This window comes from Brassica oleracea, chromosome C1, assembly GCF_000695525.1.
Source record: "Brassica oleracea var. oleracea cultivar TO1000 chromosome C1, BOL, whole genome shotgun sequence".
NCBI lineage: Eukaryota > Viridiplantae > Streptophyta > Magnoliopsida > Brassicales > Brassicaceae > Brassica > Brassica oleracea.
The window spans coordinates 41,636,074-41,642,829 of record NC_027748.1 but is presented as its reverse complement, the minus strand read 5'-3'; positions in this window follow the sequence as shown (position 1 = coordinate 41,642,829).

Sequence of the window (6,756 nt, the reverse complement as noted above, 5' to 3'; positions counted from 1 at the left end):
CGAATCGCAGAGTGATCGTGCTGATAACGTGTTATGAAAAGAACTTGTATTTTATTGTATCGCAGAAATTTAAATAAGGGCAAAATTTTATACCCGTAGAATTTATAACACTGATAGAGAGTGTTTATTAGAGGGAGAAGAGAAGGTCGAGGTGTGTTTACAAACGAACGCAAACGTTCGTATATATAGAAGAAAATTTACTGTGCAAATAGTGCAGCGGGCCCCACATCCTTTTATATTTTCAACATATACGGCTGCCTTATTTCTTTGACTTTCGTAACAGTAATCAGTATTTCCTTTTCTTGATAAACCAAAACAAAAAAAAATTCTAGAACTAAAAACCATTTGGGGCCCGCGACCAAATCAGATTAAATCAAACTCTTGATTTCTTTGAATCGCGACCAAATCAGATTAAATCATTATTTACATTTAATCAAACTCTTGATTTCTTTGAATTAATTAATAAACTTAATGGCATTTTTCTGCCACATCTCAACTAGGAGATTGTAGAGCAACTACATTATGATTCTGGTTTGGACTTTCCTCCATGTCTAAACAAAGTCTTTGTTTGTTTGTGTGTGTGTGTTGTCCGACCAATAAAATCAGCTTGTTTTCTGAATCATGGATACCTCCGATCATGATTATAACTAAAATAGACATCAACCTGATGATTAGAACATGCACGCTAGTAAAAAGTATTACTTAACAAGAGAGATTTGGAGGCATTATATGTTTTTTGAACAAACATATGTTTGTTCTAAGTCTTGGAATTAATATAATAAAAGAGAAAGAAGAGCCTTCGAACAAATTATATATGTTTCATGCTCGTCTTCTAGGCTTCGCAACAACATCCAATTATCTCTTTCTTCTTCTTTGTTGATACATTGTGAGCAATCTCTGCAAAATAAGTCTTACCGAGTTACCGGTCCTGGTTTACTCAAGACTAGAAGTTACTTGAGAAAAAGGCTGATAATGGCAAACTTGATGCTAGTTGTGGATTTTAAACAACAGTCGAACAGTGTTTATACTACTAAACCTAAAGGAGCCTTTGGAAAAAATGGTTTATAATGATGAAAGTTGGAAGCCCATGTTTCTATTGCTTTCCCATAAGGCTGGGCCTGCAGTTCCAACATCATTGTGATGCAAGCAAGAACTTTCTTCTAATAACAAAAGCAAGAGTCGTCATTTAAAGGAGAAAAGAATGTGAATGGTTAAAACCCATATTAAGACCGATGGTGCATAAAACTTTACTCTATATTTCACTCTAAAATAGAGTAACTCTATTATAGAGTGAGCCATTGGAGCAAATTCAACTCTATAATAGACTTACTCTATTTTAAAATAAAATATAGAGTAAAGTTTTGTTTACCTATGGAGATGCTCTAAAGACTAAAAAACGTGTGCAACTATTTTGTAACCCATTTTCAACCAATTTTCTTCTCATTTCTTAGGATGCTTCCTTTATCTTACGTCTTTACTTTTGTTCTCGTCGCATCTGCATGAGATTTGTGAATAATTAGGTATTTGACTGAGATATGACAAAATCATATTGGTATAATTTATTTTCGCAATGCAAAATTTAATAAAACTGGGAAACTGAACACATAATTTTGTTACTTGTTATACATCATGTTGACTTAAGCTTGAAGTTAACTTATGTTATAAGTTATCCTAATGAGATTAGGATTATAAAGATTGAGGGTTATCTATAAGATATGTTTCCTAATGAGTTTAGGAGTTTAAAAAAAGTGTTATATAAGGAGATGCTATGATTGTGGCATAACTTGTGAATTTGAGTTTGAGACCTTTAGTTTTTTTTTAGATTGTTTCTAAAGCTATTAATAAAGTGAGTTCTTATTGAGATCATTGTCTTGGGTCATAAGTTTACGATTTAATAATTGGTATCAGAGCTTTCTATTGAATTCTGTGAGACAACATGGGGGACAAAGATATCGTTGCGACGACTATCTAGCCGAAGGAGAGTACAACAACCATACAATGCCCTATGCTCACCGCCACCAACTACACGGTGTAGAGCATGAGGATGAAGGTGGCGCTCAAGGTGCATAAAGTGTGGGAGACGATAGAACCGGGGACGGATGATGGAGACAAGAACGATATGGCTCGAGCGTTGTTGTTTCAGTCCATACCAGAAGTCCTAATTCTACAGGTAGGTGATCTTGACACCTTAAAACTTGTGTGTGAAGCAATAAAAGCAAGGCATGTGGGAGCTGACAGAGTTCGTGAGGCTAGGTTACAAACACTCATGGACGAGTTTAGTCCGTTGAAGATGAAAGACACAGAGACTATTGATGATTTCTCTGGTAAACTTGCTGAGTTATCATCAAAATCTTCAGCTTTAGGAGAAGACATAGAGGAATCTAAACTCGTCAAGAAATTTCTTAATAGCCTTTCGAGAAAGAAGTATATACATATCATAGCTGCTCTTGAACAGGTTCTAAACCTCAACACCACCAGCTTTAAGGATATTGTGGGCAGGCTAAAAGCCTATGAGGAGAGGATTGCAGATGATGATCAGCCTGATGATCAAGGAAAACTCATGTATGCCAATGTTGACTCCCTATCACAAACAGAAACCAACGGAAGAGGAAGGGGACGTGGTGGACGTTATGGTAACAGAGGAAGAGGGCGTGGACGATACGACAATCAGCAAGACTGGAAGCAAGGAAGAGATACGTCGCGCGTGGTATGTTTCAGATGTGATAAAACTGGCCACTATGCCTACCTATGTCCAGACCGGTTACTTAAACTCCAAGAACCACAAGAGAATGAAGCTGAGAGTACACACGAGGATGAGGAACTGATGATGAATGAAATCGTGTATTTGAATGAGGAGAATGTGACGCCAAGCAAGTTCGAAACGTACACTGATAAAGACAATGTCTGGTATTTAGACAATGGCGCAAGCAATCACATGTCAGGTAATCGAGCTTACTTTGCGAAGATTGACGAGAGAATCACAGGGAAAGTGAGATTTGGAGATGACTCGCGCACAGACATAAAAGGAAAGGGTTCAATTATCTTCATAAGCAAGGATGGAAAGAAGAAAATCTTGGCCGATGTCTACTTTATACCAGACTTGAAGAGCAATATTATCAGCCTTGGACAAGCTACAGAGTCTGGCTGTGATGTACGAATGAAAGAAGACTATCTCACATTATATTATCGTGACGGGAACCTACTGATGAAAGCCATCAGGTCCAAGAACCGCTTGTATAAAGTGACTATGGAGGTTGACAATACTAGGTGTCTTCAAGTCTCAAAAGATGACGATTCAGCCGTTTGGCATGCGAGACTTGGGCATGTAAGCCGAGAAACCATGCGAAGTATGGTGAGTAAAGAGATAGTTACGAGCATACCTAACATGAGCATTGAGAATGAGACTTGCGCGTCATGTCTGCTAGGAAAACAGGAACGAAAAAGCTTTCCTAAAGCCATTGCATATCGTGCCTCAAACGTCCTGGAGCTTATTCATGGAGACCTTTGTGGACCAATAACTCCAACAATGACGGCCAAGAAGAGGTATGTGTTCGTATTGATTGATGATCATACATGGTATATGTGGTCTATATTGTTGGAGGAGAAAGGCGAAGCTTTCGAGAAATTCAAAATCTTCAAGAAGCTGGTGGAGCAAGAAACATGAAGTATCATCGGTACATTCAGAACTGATAGGGGTGGTGAATTCACTTCTCAAGATTTTCAAGCCTTCTGTGACCAGCATGGAATAAAATGTCATCTGACGGCACCGTATTCACCTCAGTAAAACGAAGTCGTTGAGAGACGAAACCGTACTCTGATGGAGATGACTCGCACCATGATGAAACATATGAGTGTGCCAAGTTACTTGTGGGGCGAAGCCGTAAGGTACTCAACATATCTTATTAATAGAGTTGCGCCAAGAACTCTGAAGCTAAAGATACCATATGAGTGCTACAAGAAGAAGAAGCCAAACATTGGACACTTGAGGGTTTTTGGTTGCGTTTGCTATGCTAAGAACGAGGCACCACATCTCAGGAAGTTAGACGACAGAACAAGAGAGTTGGTACACCTAGGAATTGAACCAGGATCAAAAGCATACCGGTTATATGATCCCACAAATCGAAGGATTGTTGTGAGCAGAGATGTGATTTTTACCGAAAACCAAAGATGGAAATGGAATGAGAAGAAAACCAACGAGCCTACTATGATAACGTTTCCAATGGCAAGTGGTGAAGATACCTCTGATCCAGTTGCTGAGGAAGATGAGAGTGAGCATGCGTCGAGCGATGATGAAGGTCTTGAGGAAACAGAGGAAACAGAGGATCAAACAATCTTGAGAAGATCTACAAGGCAAACGTCGAGACCAAGTTATTTGGAGCATTATGTGTTGATGTCTGAGATAGTTGAGATCGAACGGATCCTTCTGCTTGTCAATGAAGAACCATGGGACTGGAACGAGGCAAAAGACCAGATGGTGTGGAGGAATGCGTGCGAAGAAGAGATTACTTCCATCAAAAAGAATAAAACGTTGACTCTCGTTGATCTGCCAGAAGGATGCAAAGCAATTGGGTTGAAGTGGGTTTTCAAGGTAAAACGTAATGCGGATGGTAGCATTAATAAGTTCAAAGTGAGATTATTGGCTAAGGGATATGTGCAACGCCATGGTGTTGATTTTGACGAAGTTTTCGCACCGGTCGCAAAGTTGGAGACGGTACGTGTGATCATAGCTTTAGCTGCGTCCAGTGGCTGGGAGATACATCATCTCGATGTGAAAACCGCGTTTCTTCACGGAGAGTTGAAAGAAGAAGTATTTGTTTCACAACCAGAAGGGTTCAAGATCAAAGGAAGTGAGCATAAGGTGTACAAGCTGCATAAAGCTCTCTGCGGTTTGAAACAAGCCCCAAGAGCGTGGAACATCAAGCTGAACCAGATCCTCAAAGAACTTGGGTTCGCACGTTGCTCCAAGGAGTCCTCATTGTATCAGAGAAAGACAAAACACTCACTCCTTCTCGTAGCAATCTATGTTGATGACTTACTCGTCACAGGATCAGAGTTTGACGACATACGAGCCTTTAAAGAAGATATGGGGAGTAAATTTGAGATGAGTGATCTCGGGAAACTTAACTACTATCTTGGGATTGAGGTTATCCAGACCAAAGATGGAGTGGTGCTAAAGCAAGAGAGATATGCTATGAAGATACTTGAAGAAGCAGGAATGGCTGAGTGTAATGATGTACATGTGCCAATGGAGCCAGGATTTAAGCTATCTAAAGGCGCAAATGAGGCAACGATAAACGAGAGAGAGTTTAGACGCAACATTGGTTGTCTTCGTTACTTAATTCATACCAAACCCGATCTTGCTCAATGTGTTGGAGTATTAAGTCGTTACATGCATGGTCCAAGAAGCTCTCATGGAGCTGCACTGAAGCAAGTCCTTCGGTATTTGAAGGGAACATGTTCTCTTGGACTCTTCTATGGTAACGACAGTATGAAGGAGCTAATAGGATACAGTGACAGTAGCTATAATGTGGATCCCGATGATGGTAAGAGCACAACATGTCATTTTTTCTATTTAAACAATTGCCCAGTGACTTGGTGCTCTCAGAAGCAAGAAATTGTTGATTTATCTTCTTGTGAGGCTGAGTATATGGCCGCTACAGAGACAGCAAAACAAGCTTTGTGGCTGCAGGAGTTACTTGAAGAGATCACTGAAGATGGAGTCGGAAAAACGGTGATTCGTATTGATAACAAATCAGCAATCGCACTTGCCAAGAATCTGGTGTTTCATGGACGTAGTAAGCACATACACACAACGTTTGACTTCATAAGAGAGTGTGTTGAGAAGGGCTTGGTGGTCGTTGAGCATGTATACGGGAAGGAGCAGAAGGCCGATATACTAACCAAAGCACTTGGGAGAATCAAGTTTAAAGACATGAGAAGTCTTATCGGAGTTCAAGATGTGTCAAATGGTGAGATCAAGCTTAAGGGGGAGAATGTTGACTTAAGCGTGAAGTTAACTTAGATTATAAGTTATCCTAATGAGATTAGGATTATAAAGATTGAGAGTTATCTATAAGATATGTTTCCTAATGAGTTTATGAGTTTAAAAAAGTGTTATATAAGGAGATGCGACGATTGTGGCATAACTTGTGAGTTTGAGTTTGAGCGCTTTAGTTTTTTTGAGATTGTTTCTAAAGCTATTAATAAAGTGAGTTCTTATTGAGATCATTGTCTTGGGTCATAAGTTTACGGTTCAATACAGCAGTCTATCACCCTATATTCTAGTTTTGAACAAGAATATCACCCAATACAGCACCCTATATCAAGAATATAGCAAGAATATCACCCAATACAGCAGTCTATCACCCTATATTCTTGCTCAAAACTAGAAGAATACACACATTTTTTGGATCATATGATTCAGAGAAGATTGTTTTTTAGTAGACGTCGTAGACCGCGATACTCAGTTCAATACATACGTAGTATTATATTACATGACTACGTAGTATTATATTACGTAGTATTATACCTTTGAATGAATTACATGATTCAATAAGATGAAAATATACGTAGTATTATATTAAAGCTCTCTGGTATAATTTTTTTTTGTAATCAAATAATATACTATAAATAGGAGGAAGATACTATATTTTCCCATTGACCACGTGAACTATATGTAGAAATATATATGGGTTGTATTATAGACGTCATGTGTGGAACAATGCTTATGTAAGCACTAAGCAAACTTTCTTTTTA